At 36.5% G+C, this 13,381-nt stretch overlaps 1 long non-coding RNA gene across 1 annotated transcript in view; it reads right to left on the bottom strand.

Annotated features, from left to right (window-relative positions):
- Positions 1–303: 303 nt before the first annotated feature.
- Positions 304–13,381, bottom strand: part of LOC116829617 (uncharacterized) — a 63,582-nt gene continuing 50,504 nt past the window's right edge. The window contains exons 7-10 of the long non-coding RNA XR_004374784.2: positions 5,676–5,774; positions 5,017–5,159; positions 625–783; positions 304–533 (exon numbers count right to left, since the gene is read on the bottom strand). This is a non-coding gene — a long non-coding RNA (uncharacterized LOC116829617). The remainder of the gene's footprint in view (positions 534–624; positions 784–5,016; positions 5,160–5,675; positions 5,775–13,381) is intronic.

Genomic DNA, 13,381 nt, shown 5'->3' with positions numbered 1-13,381 from the left:
CAACAAAAATACATATACATAGACTTGAACATATAGTCACATATATGCTTTCAGACACACACACTTTTATTAAGTGTCTCACACACTGATAACCTCTTTATTAAAATTAATTTTTGCATGTTTTCACATGTCAATTAGTTGTAATAAATAACAACAATAAGGCTGATATTCAATCTGTCAAATAATCTGATAAATTGTCAGAGAGCTATTTACTTAGGAAATATGCTTATGATATTCCTTGCTCCTAAAAGAGAAAATGATTATACAGTAACTAACCCCTAAGTAAGAGCTAAAGATATTCACCTCATGAAGCCATTTCTCAACTAGCCCCTTGGCACTTGCTGGAATTATTCGCAGCACGGGCTCTACTTTTTCATTTTCTGCTGACTCCATGTGAGTAATTTCTTTCTCATGATTAAAAGTGAGCTTGGCAATTCCTTCAAAGCATTTCTTTAGGTGTGGCTGGTCTCGGAGTGGATCCTTTGTCTCAGAAAGGATTTCTAAGAGCTCATCGTTGCACAGAAAGAAAAAACCTAAAGGTGATAAAAAACGAACTTTATAGATATTTATATAAACACATTTTATACCAGTGCCCACAGCCAACAGATGAAATGGACTGTTTACCTTAGAAAGAATAGTCTTTTCTTCTCCAAATAATCATTCAGGTCTTTCTGAATGTCATCCAAAAGCGATTTTGCCTCCTTCAACTTATCCAGCATCTGGGGCTGTGAGATAACCCTCATGCCATGGGCCTCCTTCACTGACTCCTTCATTATTAACCTCCTGGTGGGTGAGATAGAATACAGTGAATGTAATAACCATACTTCACACAACAGGCTCGCTCTCTCTTTTAAATTGAAAATCTCCTTATTACAAAACAAGGGGTGTTCTTTTTCTTCTACCTTTAAGTAGAACTGCCACATTCATTGCTTTTTACAAAAACGCAGCTGCTTTTTAAGCTACAGATAAATAGAATCTGCTAGGCGGTAATTCCACTCAGTCTGAATGCATTATTTTCTAAGACACTTTGGTAAGGGACTTTTTATTATAAACTGGAATGAACAAGGAAAGTCCTTTTCTCATCTAATTATGACTGTGCTTTGTTCTGTACTATTAACCTACAATGCCAGATTGATCTGGTATTTTTTTGCTTCAGCCAGTTCAATAAATCAACATGTTTTTCTGGCAAATTACAGAGCTAATTATTAAGATTTCATGGATTAATGATAAAAATAGAAATAACATAAGAAAATAGAGAATGCTGTATCAACAAAGCCAGACAACACATCAGTCCTTTGCTGTGCACAGTGCAATCTCATGTTTTAGCATCACTGATTAGTATAGATGGATGCTATTTGAACACAATATACAGAATTTTCTTTCAATAAAATATTGATCCACTAGGTATATTCTTCTCTGGACTGAAGAAAAAAGATAAAACTGAAATGCATTATTTTGTATATATGTATGACTGTGCATCATTTTATCGCTGCCACTATCACATTTCAGTATTGTAAATCAGGAACGAAAAAATAAAATCAGCTCCAGTAATATACTAAAATAAATTAAAATCAAGAATACTGATATGGCTTTTTTCCTTAAGAATATATTTATATAATTTGGGATTTATAATAATACTAAGAAAATATATTTACTGAATTTAAAGAATGGCTTAGTTTCGAAAGAAAAGGTAGCTATTTCCAAATAATGCCCTTAAATAGGCCATGACCCAAGGCTCCTGAAACCTAATTGATCCAGAATGTTTTACTTTGACAAATTAAAAATATATAACTGCATTTCAACTGCAGAAAAATAAATTCTACTCTAGTACCGGCAATAAGTCAAAGCTGCTGCTACACAAACACCTTCAATAAATGAAATTTACAGATTTAGACATCACTGCCAGTTTTCTTTTATGCAACAGACACTGTCAACAACTGACAAAATGTGATGAACTGTGTGAAAATGAATGAGAAATCCTTTCTACTTACTAGTGTAAGTTTATTTTAAATGCTTATGAGACTGAAAACTTTCAGAGTGGTAGGAAAAGCTCAAAGATCCCTCAGAACTGTATCTGCACAACATTCATGGTTATAAAAACAAGCTTGATAACACACATGTGCAGTAAAAGAAAACTCATATTGTGACAGTCTTAAAATCTTATATTGCACTCAAAATAATGCCACCCCGATGTATTATAATTTAAAATATTATGAGAGGGATCATAATAAATAACTGAGTTGTTGCGTACATTTTTCAAAGCACGTACTGCAAGATGATATATAAATACAGCCAACAGTGGTGACCTTACTTTGAGATTCTATATCTTGCTACTGCCATAAGGCATTTCTCAGTGTTCTGATATTTTTGGCAAACAATGGGTCCTTTAGGTTGCTGGTCTCAGTATCAGGAGGCAAATCTAATGCTATAGTACCAAGAGAAGCCTAATTTGCTCAGAATAAAGAATAGCAAAGCCTTTCCATGAAGAAATAAACCTAAGTGTATTACAGAAGCTTCAAAGCTGTGAGATTAAACAAACACATCAACATAAAAATCAATTTAGCGGACTTCATTGAGCAAATATTATCTTAAATGAGGAAGACATTCAGTTGTATTTGTTTTTTAAAAGTTTCAGTTTAGTACCAATTAGTTTAGGGTGGTAAAATACATGTACTCTCTGTGTGTGCACGTGCCTGTGTGTGTGTGTGTACATATTTATAATAACTATATTTGATGTTATATTTGTAGCAAGGATATTCACCACAGAGTCTAGATTTAGATGAGATAAACTTTGCAGCAAAAAGAAAAAGTAAGATGCCACTGTGCAATCTTGTTTCCTTGCAAAATAATTTTGGACTATCCATGTACCCAGCCTTCTTTTCTTAGACAGGAAATCAAGGCCATAAAACAATTCCCATGCAAACAAGGAAGTTCTACTCAACAGGGAGCGTTACTTTGTTTCAACTACTTTCAAAATGTAAGAATCAGTGTGAGTGGACTATTCTGACTGTTTTCTGACTGTTTTCCAGAGTAATTTGGAAATAAGGGTGTCCTACAGATTAAAATATAGAACACACATCTCTAACATTGCAAACATCAGTAGTATGCAAGCAACTGGATTAAAAGTTAGATGTAAAATCTCCAATTTTCCCACAAAGCCTCAGCTAAGTGATGGAGAATGAACTGGTTAGGCTATACTCTACACTAGTCCAGAATTAGCCCTATTTATTAGAAATTGACAGATGCCAAAACATCGAGCGCTCATTGCAGTGATAGTTTTTAGATACTGACCACAGTTTACTAGATTCCATTTTGAGACCATTAAACATATATTATAGAATATAAAACCATAGTAAGATTTGACTTGCGATTGTAATGGTGAAATGTGAATACTCTTTTGACACATCAAAAGAGACTTCAAACCACAGTTGATTATTAATCACATTTATTAAAGCAGTGCTTCAGGGCCACCCAAGAATGAGGTCCCATTGTGCTAGGCACTGTACAAACACAAAGCACAGACAGTTCCCACCCCAAAGAGGACAAGACACAGTGTGGGGAAAAGGTGGATCACACGCAAGGAGAGTGAACTATGTGATGCCAGCAAAAGATTCGTTACAGCAAAGAAAAGTTTAGGGTGAGGGTTTTTTTAATTTGTTTTTTAATTTAAGAAAACATTTCATGTGAAATGCTTTAGAAAAATCATGTTCCTCAAAGAAAAATACACACTTTTCCTTATAGTGACTTCATATTTTTTCTTCAAACTTTCACTTGATGTTCTTATTCACCCACGAAAGCTTATGCTCCAATACGTCTGTTAGTCTGTAAGGTCCCACAGGACTCTTTGTTGCTCTTTATTTTTTTTAAGTTATCTTGTTTGCAAAAAAGGGAAGTAGATTAAACAATTAGACATGCAAAATATTTTCTTACACATCAAGAATGCTTTATAATACCACTCTACTCTTCTATACTGCCTTCCAACTAAGGATCTCAGACTATTTCAAAAATATTAAATAAGTAAGCCTCACTACATCCCTTTGAGGCATGGGAGCATTATAATAATAAAAATAGTAATAAGTGTAATAGCAACAGTAATGATAATAACAACTATATACATCAGTAAAAGTATTATCCTTGTTTTTACTGATGGAAATATCATGCCACAGAATGACTAAATGATTTAATTAAGACACACAACCACAGACCTATATACAAAACACAGATTTCCAAATTCCTGGTCCTGTGCTTTATTCAGTAGACCATGTTTCCCTTCACTTCAGAAAAAATCACCAAGATCTCCTAAAGCAGTGGCTGTCAGCCTTTCCAGACTACTGTACCCCTTTCAGGAGTCTGATTTGTCTTGCGTACCCCCAGGTTTCACCTCACTTATAAACTCATTGCTTACAAAATCTGACATAAAATATGAAAGTGCTATTACTGAAAAAATGCTTACTGTCTCATTTTTATCATATAATTATAAAATAAATCAATTGGAATACAAATTTTGTACTAATATTTCAATGTATAGTATATAGAGCAGTATAAACAAGTCATTGTATGAAATTTTAGTTTGCACTGACTTCGTTAGTGCTTTTTATGTAGCCTGTTGTAAAACCAGGCATATATCTAGATGAGCTGATGCACCCCATAGAAGACCACTGCATACCCCCATGGATTTACTAACCATGGATGAGAACCACTGTCCTAAAGAACGCCTCAGAAAAAATCATGGTATAAAGTTTAGAAAACTACTGTTCTATACTATGCATATATAGAACTAGCTATATTTACATTCAAGAGAAAGTCTATCATGACTGAAAATTAAGGTAAGAGTACTAAGTGTTTTAGACTGATACAATTAAAGATTAAGCAAAGCTAAGGAGGACCTACTGCAATAAGGGCCCAGTTCTTCATACCCACTTGCATGCAGAATTTTCATTGAGTCTAAAAAGCAGCTCTGGAAACAGGATGTGGAGAGGGAATCAGACTCTAAGTAGCTAACAACAACAAACTTACCAGTTCCTACTGACAACTTCAAAGTGCTTTCCTTCTACCGATATTTGGTTACATGTATCGTGTGAGCAAAACATGGGTTCCCGGCATCACCAGGGCCTTTTGAACTTGCAGCCAGGTTTCCATAATCTCCTGCATTAGTCACGCTGGAGACAACAAACATGAAATTTCATTCGTTGCAAGCAATGAGGAATGTACGTGTTCCCTTACCACATCCAATAAATGCCACTTATACTACATATTAAAAATAAAGTGAGCTGTTACCAGATATAAAATCACTCAACACCACTATATTCTTACAAAGTTAAAAGAAAGTGGTCTCCACTTCTGTTTTCGGCTCTACTTTGTGAAGCATAATGAAGAATGGACCAGCACAGCTGCCTGTTTGTGAGTCTCACTTGGTTGATTCACTTACTTACCGGATGACTGTGTCTATTGCATTTGGGCTCACATAATAAAAACTAAAGTGAAATCAATTTAGCATAAAGAACTTTATGCTGCATTCTACACAGTGCAAGTAGCACCACAAACTTTGAAAACTTTTATATAATGAAAATTACTGAAGCATAAATCACATAGGGTGGTGAAAACTGAGATGTAGCATGGAGATGAAATTTAAAAGCTAATTAAATTCAACAAGAGCCTCTCAAAAGGCAACATACCAGCTTAGCCTCCCATGCTAATATTTCGTTTTTGAAGGGTGCAATAAATGGAGGGCCTTTCATGGCTGTAGTTTTCACAATGTGATCCTCCAGCAGAACCTGAGAGGGGAGAAAAAAAGATTAGATGCATGGATTACAGTACTGAATGGATGCCAAGGCCATGATAAAAAGAATAGATAAGTTAGGGCTTCTGAGGAGCTAAATTTGAAGCCAACCAGCAAAACGGATTGAACCTTATTACCTCTAGTCATTGAGAAATTCCCCAGACAGTTGGATGTAATTTGAAAAGGTCAGAAAAAAATTTCCTGCACAGTATTACGGCTTCATGGTTTAAAGGTGTACATTTGTGAGATGCCTGCTCTAATCATTTTTATCGACTTGGTATAGAGAGATAGACTGACATACGAGGAGGCAAGACAGATGGATCAGATAAGACCTACCGTTTGTTTCCTATTCTAAAATATCTTAGTTTTAGGTAACTTTTTAGTTTGAACCATTTCAACTTGTCCTTTGCTTTATTGAGAGAATATGCCTTCTTTCTCTACGGCACACAAAAAGAGAGAGAATGCATATGTTTCTTAGAGAACCTGGTGTAATTTTTTTGTATTTGTATTCAGTGAACTCCCTATGAATTGGAAATATACAACTGAAGCCCAGTAAGTACAATAAGATTTTCTGGATAATTTTAGGTAGGTTTTGTTTGTTTGTTTTTGCTTTAAGCTGACAGTCCTCCCTGCAAAAGATTATAACAATGACCTTCAACATATTCATAGTACAAGCTTTGTTATCAATATGGCGGTTTTGCAAAAAAAACAATCAAAACATTTAATTCTTTGGTTTAGCATACACAAGAGGCTTGTAATCAATATGAACATTTGCTAACATTACACAGTTCATTTTTCATGCAATTAAAATGACAGGCGATTTGCCACCACAAAAGTGGTATTATTCACCCAAACCCTGAAAAAGTTTTAATTTACATTACACTTTCTTTCACTAAGAAGTCATTCATCTTCCAGTCATAACACAAACACTATTCACTGTGCACTTGCTTGGCATCCACTGCAGAGACATTTTTAACAGGCTTTAAAGTATGGCTGTGAGAGTTCATCTACTGTATTATGTTTATGGGATCTACTTAAAGGCTCACTAAAACTGTTTCCACTTTGATAGGGAAGATATTTCCATATGGCCATTTCCCTCCCCTTAAGCCCAAAACATTCAGAACAAGAAATTGCAATTGAGAGTAGCATACATCATCAGACCAACAAAACCTTTAAAGCAAGTCAGAAAGGGTTAATTGTAGCAAGGAATGAAAAGGACTGTGAATTGTTCCACTAATGGAAGTTGATACTCTCAGCTGAACTGAGGCTGTTCCTTAGAGGAAAAAAAGATACATGGGTTCCTAAACACAACACTTTCGTCAATAATTTAGGAAGCTTCAAAGGAAGACAAACATCCTTGCATATACTGGAGGAAACAAATCACACACTAGGGTTTAAAACAACTTAATTGGACTCCTCAAATTCAGCATTAAAACTTAAATTAGTATTTTATTAGCTACTGTTGTCTTCTGGGTCTATGGAATACAATGAGAATCTAATACTTTAACGGGAGAGATGTGTAAAGGCATGGGAGCCCCCTAACATTCTTTGTAGGCTACATACCAACAGTATTTTGATTTTCTCTAACATTATTTTGCGAATAGAAGGACTACGCAGAAATTAAGTTTCTGTCACTCTCTTGCTTTGAGCTCAGCCAGTGATGAGGTCATCCAGTCTAGAAATTTCTCCACAGGAAAGCTCCTGCATGCTGAAAATTAGGACTGTTTAGATATCACAATTTGAGGAGCCAAGTCTCAATTTTTTAAAAGAGTGTCCTGTCTACATATTTTAACGCCATATGCTGGCTGTCCCTACTTGGTTCCCTGTTTGCAAAAGTGGCCACCTTCTAGCCTACTTCTTCTGGGTCCTGTACATTTGTCTTGACTCCTCCAACAAGCAGTGTTAGTAGCTGCGAAGAAGAACAACTTCTAGAGGAGCGACTCCGTGAACTAGATGTATTAAAAGAGCTCAATGGCATTCACTATTTTTAGAAATATTTGTTTTGAGAGCTTTGATACCATCAGTAATGAGGTACTGACTTGTCTTTGGACTTCAGCAGGAATAAGTTGTGCAGCACATTTATAGTGTTGTTCTTTTCTTGTTGAGCATTCCCCAGAAGGTGGTGTGGGGCAATTGCTCCTATTTCTGAAAGGGCACTGTAATGTGGAGTTGCATACAGTCCCATCTCTCCTATTTCCACAGGTATTTGGCACAAATAGGCTTATGGCATTTTCAGTACACCGCCAGGACCAATCTTTCTCTTTCTCAACTGAGCAAGCTAGCCATTGGGAGACATGGATGGGAGCCATCTTGCTGAAGCTTGATCCAGAGAAGACTGAAGTGATGCCATCTCTCTAGGTTTTTACATACTTGCCCATTGCCATTGTATCTGAGTGCCACCATACTGAGAGAAGCAACCAGAATAAATGGTGAGGGTGAAACTGTGCCTGCCTTTTGTGATTCATACTGTGATCCCAGTGTTGAAGACTGGAAGTTGAACTCAGCAAAGTTCAAACTGGAAATAAGATGTGACTCCTTAACAGTGGGCTTAATCCATCACTGGGATAGATTACTAAATTTGTGGAAGATTTTGGATTAGTCTTGATTCTTTAAATCAAGATTGAATGTCTTTATTTTTTAAAAGATATGCTCTAATTCTGATGCAGAAATCAGACTGGTCCCTTCTCGACTTAAAATCTGTGAATCTAGGAGCAAAGTTAGATCCCCAGATGTTGCCAGATGATCATATAGGATCAATGGTCAGGCATGCTTTTTTCACCTGTCAGGCCAGGAAACTGCAACCATTCATTTCACATGCAGACCTTGTGCTACTGTGATCTATGCCTTTGTCTCCTGAAGACTGAATTACTGAAATGTGCGCTGCATAGCACTTCACTTTTAATCAATCCATAAACTGAAAGTGGTGGAGGTGGTGAAAGTGAAGGTCTGTTTAGTAGGTGTGCTTCATATTGGCGACACATCACAGCAGTGCTTGGCAATCTGCATTCGCCGATTACTGGTTTCCAGATGGAGTTTAAGGCATTGATTTTAACCTATAAAGTCCTAAATGGCTTGGGACCTTCCTACTTGAGGGATTGCCTCAGTCCTTTTGATCAGTAGAGATGCCTGAGCTGGATCTATCTTGATTACTGTGTCCTCTATGAGAGACCTGTGGCTTGGAACCAACTTCCTCCACTGCTCTAGCCCAGTCAATGTTGTCCACTACAAAGAACATCCACTTACTCTGCACGTAGAGGCAGGGGGCTGAGGGTTATGTGTGGGTGGAGAATCTTTGTTGAGTTGACTCTGATGATCAGGGTCAGCTGTTAGGTGCTAGTTTTATTATTTCTCTCTTGTTAAAATCCTATAGATGGAAATAAATAAATGGCAAACCCTTTCAAAATAAAATGAAAAGTGCTCAAGGAAAGCACAGAAGAAACATGCAGCTCTGGATAGTATACTGGGGATAGCTCAGTCAGACTTGATGCCTTCAAACTATGTCCATTCAAATATTCACCGTCACCAAACCTTTCTATTTTAAAAATTACTCTGAGGAACACAGCTTTTTGAATCCCTGATTATTTTTTATCCGTGATAGTTGACTGCTCTGAAAAAAAGTTATCATTCACTGGTTAGTTGTAATGTTTATGTTTTAAACAGCAACTCACTCTTAAAAATAAATTACATCTTCCTAAAGACAGATAATAAAAGTAGTTAGAAAAAGCTGGTAGACTTATTGTGTATAAAAATTTCATTTTACCAAATCTCTCATGTGAGCACTGATTCAGCTCAGGCACTGATATCATTAGAATTAACTTTCAACAAATTAGGTTTGGGAACAATGAAATGCAATTAAAATATTGTATGTGCTTCAGCGGGAGCTGATAATGTTTCATGCATGTTTAGAGGGGAAAAAAACCAAGAGAAAGCTCTCTCCTCCAGTCATTAAAGGAACTAATTAAAGCTCTTCTAACAAGGTAAAATAAGATTTTGTATACAGTTTCTTCAGCATTTCAATTTAAGATTCATATGCTTTTATATGCATACCTCAGCTGTGAGAACAAGAATTCCTCCATCTATGTAAGATGAAAAACTAAAATAAACACCTTTCCAATGCATTTTCATTTTGTTAAGGACTTTCTCCAAAGCATGTTCTTTACTGGCTTGGGGGCTAAAATGGCTTAAATCTTCCAAATACTTTTCAAGGGCAATCTCTAAAACTTCTTCCAGAGAAAATTCTTTCTGGAGGGTCATGCTGAATCCAACCTAAGTAGCACAAATTGAAACTATAGTGTCTTAGCATGAAAACAATTGAAACTCTCTTCAATCTAAAAAATAGTTACTACTAAATACAATTGACAGAGAAAAAACTTCAGAGGAGATTCACTGCTTTTCACTGAAAGCAAAGAAACCCCCAAAATGTATGACTAGAAAAAAAGACTAGCTAAGGAAAAAAATCCTATATGGAGATCTGAAGTTTGGCCCTAAATTTGGCCAACTGACAGATAAATCATTTTGCCCATTCATTGTGGGCCACATTTTCAGAGACCTCAACTCAGCCTCTAAATTTATGCACCCAAACTTGCACAATTATTTACACAGGGAAATAATGTAGTTTGGGAATGCAAACTGGATGTTCAGCTACCCAGTCTGTGTGCCTCTATCTCAATTGTATGTCTAAATTCTATTTGCCTACGCAAGTGAATGTGAATAATGGCAGATGAACATTTAAAGGCCATTTAAAAATTATCTCTCAGGGCTATGGGTTTGCATCTTCATCATGTGGAAAAAAATCTACAGCTTCAAAAATTATAGAAATTACCGGGCTTTGTGTTCTGCTGCGAGGGAACCTGAAATGACAATTTTGAAATTATTCTTACACTATGAAATGTTTCACTCACACTGCCACTGCCTTACTAATGTTTTAAAAAATTCACTTTTCCAATTCTAAGCCCACTTTAACTACCTGGAATTGGGTTATTAGTTCTATCAAAGTCCAAACGATAACATTTTACATCACATAAAGTATTATTTACACTTGTGCAGCCTGAAATGCCTGTCTTTTATAAAATCATTTGTGGTTGCATAGTTGTGACTCAAGTTCATGGGTCAGATTTTCAAACACTCCCTGCATTGGCCTAATTCTACTCCCATTGAAGTCAGTAGAATTCTTTCCCTGGGAGAAGAGCACATGACTGTGACGTGCACCTTGAATAAGGCACAGAATAAATACATGTGGTAAAAATGAGGCCCTAATTTTATTAACTCTGAACATCCAATTAGAATCAGAAAACGCTCAATCACTTCTTCACCCCTATGCTAGCAAGCAGATAAATACCACTGTACACCAACTGCAGGACCTGCAAAACATCAAAGAGGGAACAAGCCAGCTGCACCCCTGCAATGATAAGGAAATTGGCCTTGCAACCACATTCCTACCTCACGATGAAGTGATGGCTGAACTGATGAAGGGAGGCCTTAGAATGCACAAATCCTAGAGAAACACCCTGCTTAATATACCAAACCCTCCAGCTGCCAGAGCCTAATGGGTCTGTCAACCTGCCAGTTGGACTTTGCAAACTCCTATATGCTGGACTCCTGAAAATGTTATGACAGAAACATTTAATCTCACTGTTATCAATACTTAGAAGTTAACTGTAGAACCATTTACCCCATAGCTGTGGCAAAGAGACCTTTTTGATCCCAAACTTTCTCTATCGTCTAATATTAGTGGAGGAATTTGATGTCGATAACTTCACTTCTTTAATACTGCTGAAATACATTGCTTTTTGTGCCTTCTCAGTTGATAAAACATTGGCTCCTGGTTTAGTTGTATCATTATTTCGACAATTGTAATATTTATTTCCTTTTAGCCAGCCACCCTTTTTTCTTTATGCCCAGCCTCCAATCTTACTAGTATTACATTATTTAATATTTGTATTACAACAGCACCCAGAGGCAATGATCAGGATCAGGGAGCTGTTGTACTTTGCACTGTACAAACAGAAGTAGACACGGTTCTTGCCCTGAAGAGCTTGCAATGAAATTTAAAATGATGCTTTTAGATAATTTTCCTATTGTTCTTGCTATTCTCATGTCAGTCCATTATTTGTTGCTGACACGTAAGCATGAAGCTTAAAGTGGTACCGTTGGCATTTAAAGATATTTATACCTCTGTTCTATATCTCCCCATTTATGTGAATTATCGTTATTTTTTATTATTTGTATTTCAGCAGTGCCTGCAGCCACCTACCTAGATTACTGGCCCATGGTAGCAGTGTACAAACTCATTAAAATACATCCTTTTTTTCAACCAGCTCTAACAAAGAGCTTACAACTTAAATAGACAAGACAAAGAAAGGATAGATGTGAAAAAGAGAGGTGGTGAAGTGACTTGCCCAAAGTCCCTTTTTAACTGAATGAAGGAGATGCCCTGCAGGGAAAAGTAGTATGTGATCACGTAACTAAAGACCATACAGTGCATACGCACAAGGTGCAGAATTAATGTTGCATATGTTTATTATCTGTTACTATACTCGAGTCCAATTGTACAGGCCATAGAGGGAGATGACAATTATAAGCAACTGCATTTAGAAATCTCTACAAATTAACAAAACCAGTTTGTCTCTATATTATAACGCCCAGATTTTGTGTTTGACATCTCAGGACCTGATAAGGTTACAAGCAAGTATTTTGCATTCCATTGGGAATCTCTTTTTTCTACTTTCTAAAGATATAATTCTCATTTGGTAGGCTTGGTGGGTGGAGAGATATTGGATTTTATAAGTGTAATTGATTCAGACCTGAACATTTCCTCATCCTGCTCCCGAGCCCAATATAACTAAGGAGAGGGGGGATCCCCATGTAAGGGGGAAGGAAAAACACTTCTCTGGCAGGTTATTTTGTGAAAAGAAAATGGTTGCTCTGGAGCATTGGAATGTTAGTAGTCCTAATTAGACGAACTAAAGGAAAAAGGGCAGGTGAGGTGCTTAAAGGGACAGCATAAAAGCAATTTTTTACATGGTTACTACCATCACATATATGCTGAGGGTGGCTGGGGGTGCACATAGGTATATCACAGAGAGAGAGGAGAATATTTGCAAGCGCACATTTGTGAGCACGTACACACACACACACACACACAGAGTACACAGTGTGAAATAGCAAAACTACGTAGACAGTTCTTTCATCCTTAAAAACACACCATAGCATAATTGAATCTATGCTTGCAATATTGTTTTTGAAATTCTGTCATTTCAGAAAATTACAATTATACTAAAATGGAAAAGTTTGAGCCTATCACCGTATAAAAATGCTACATCAGAACTTGCTCACAACTGAAAAGAAATTCTTTACATAGATATGGTATGTAAATCTCTATAGTCTGATCAGCTACTAAAATGAAAATTCAAACTATATGCTAACAAACACAGCCAGCTCTAACCTCAATTCACTGAGATGACAGAGGAAACATTTCAAGTGTTTCATTATTAGACATTTCAGTCTATGGATGTCTGAAAGAAAGAAAGAAAGAAGTTGAGGTAGTGAAGGGAACAATAGGGTAACAATAGGAAACAAGACCCAAGATAAAGACTGGAGTGG

This window comes from Chelonoidis abingdonii, chromosome 1 (assembly GCF_003597395.2).
Source record: "Chelonoidis abingdonii isolate Lonesome George chromosome 1, CheloAbing_2.0, whole genome shotgun sequence".
In the NCBI taxonomy this organism is placed as follows: domain Eukaryota; kingdom Metazoa; phylum Chordata; order Testudines; family Testudinidae; genus Chelonoidis; species Chelonoidis abingdonii.
The sequence above is the reverse complement of the archived record's forward strand: the minus strand, read 5'-3'. Positions and strand labels throughout refer to the sequence as shown.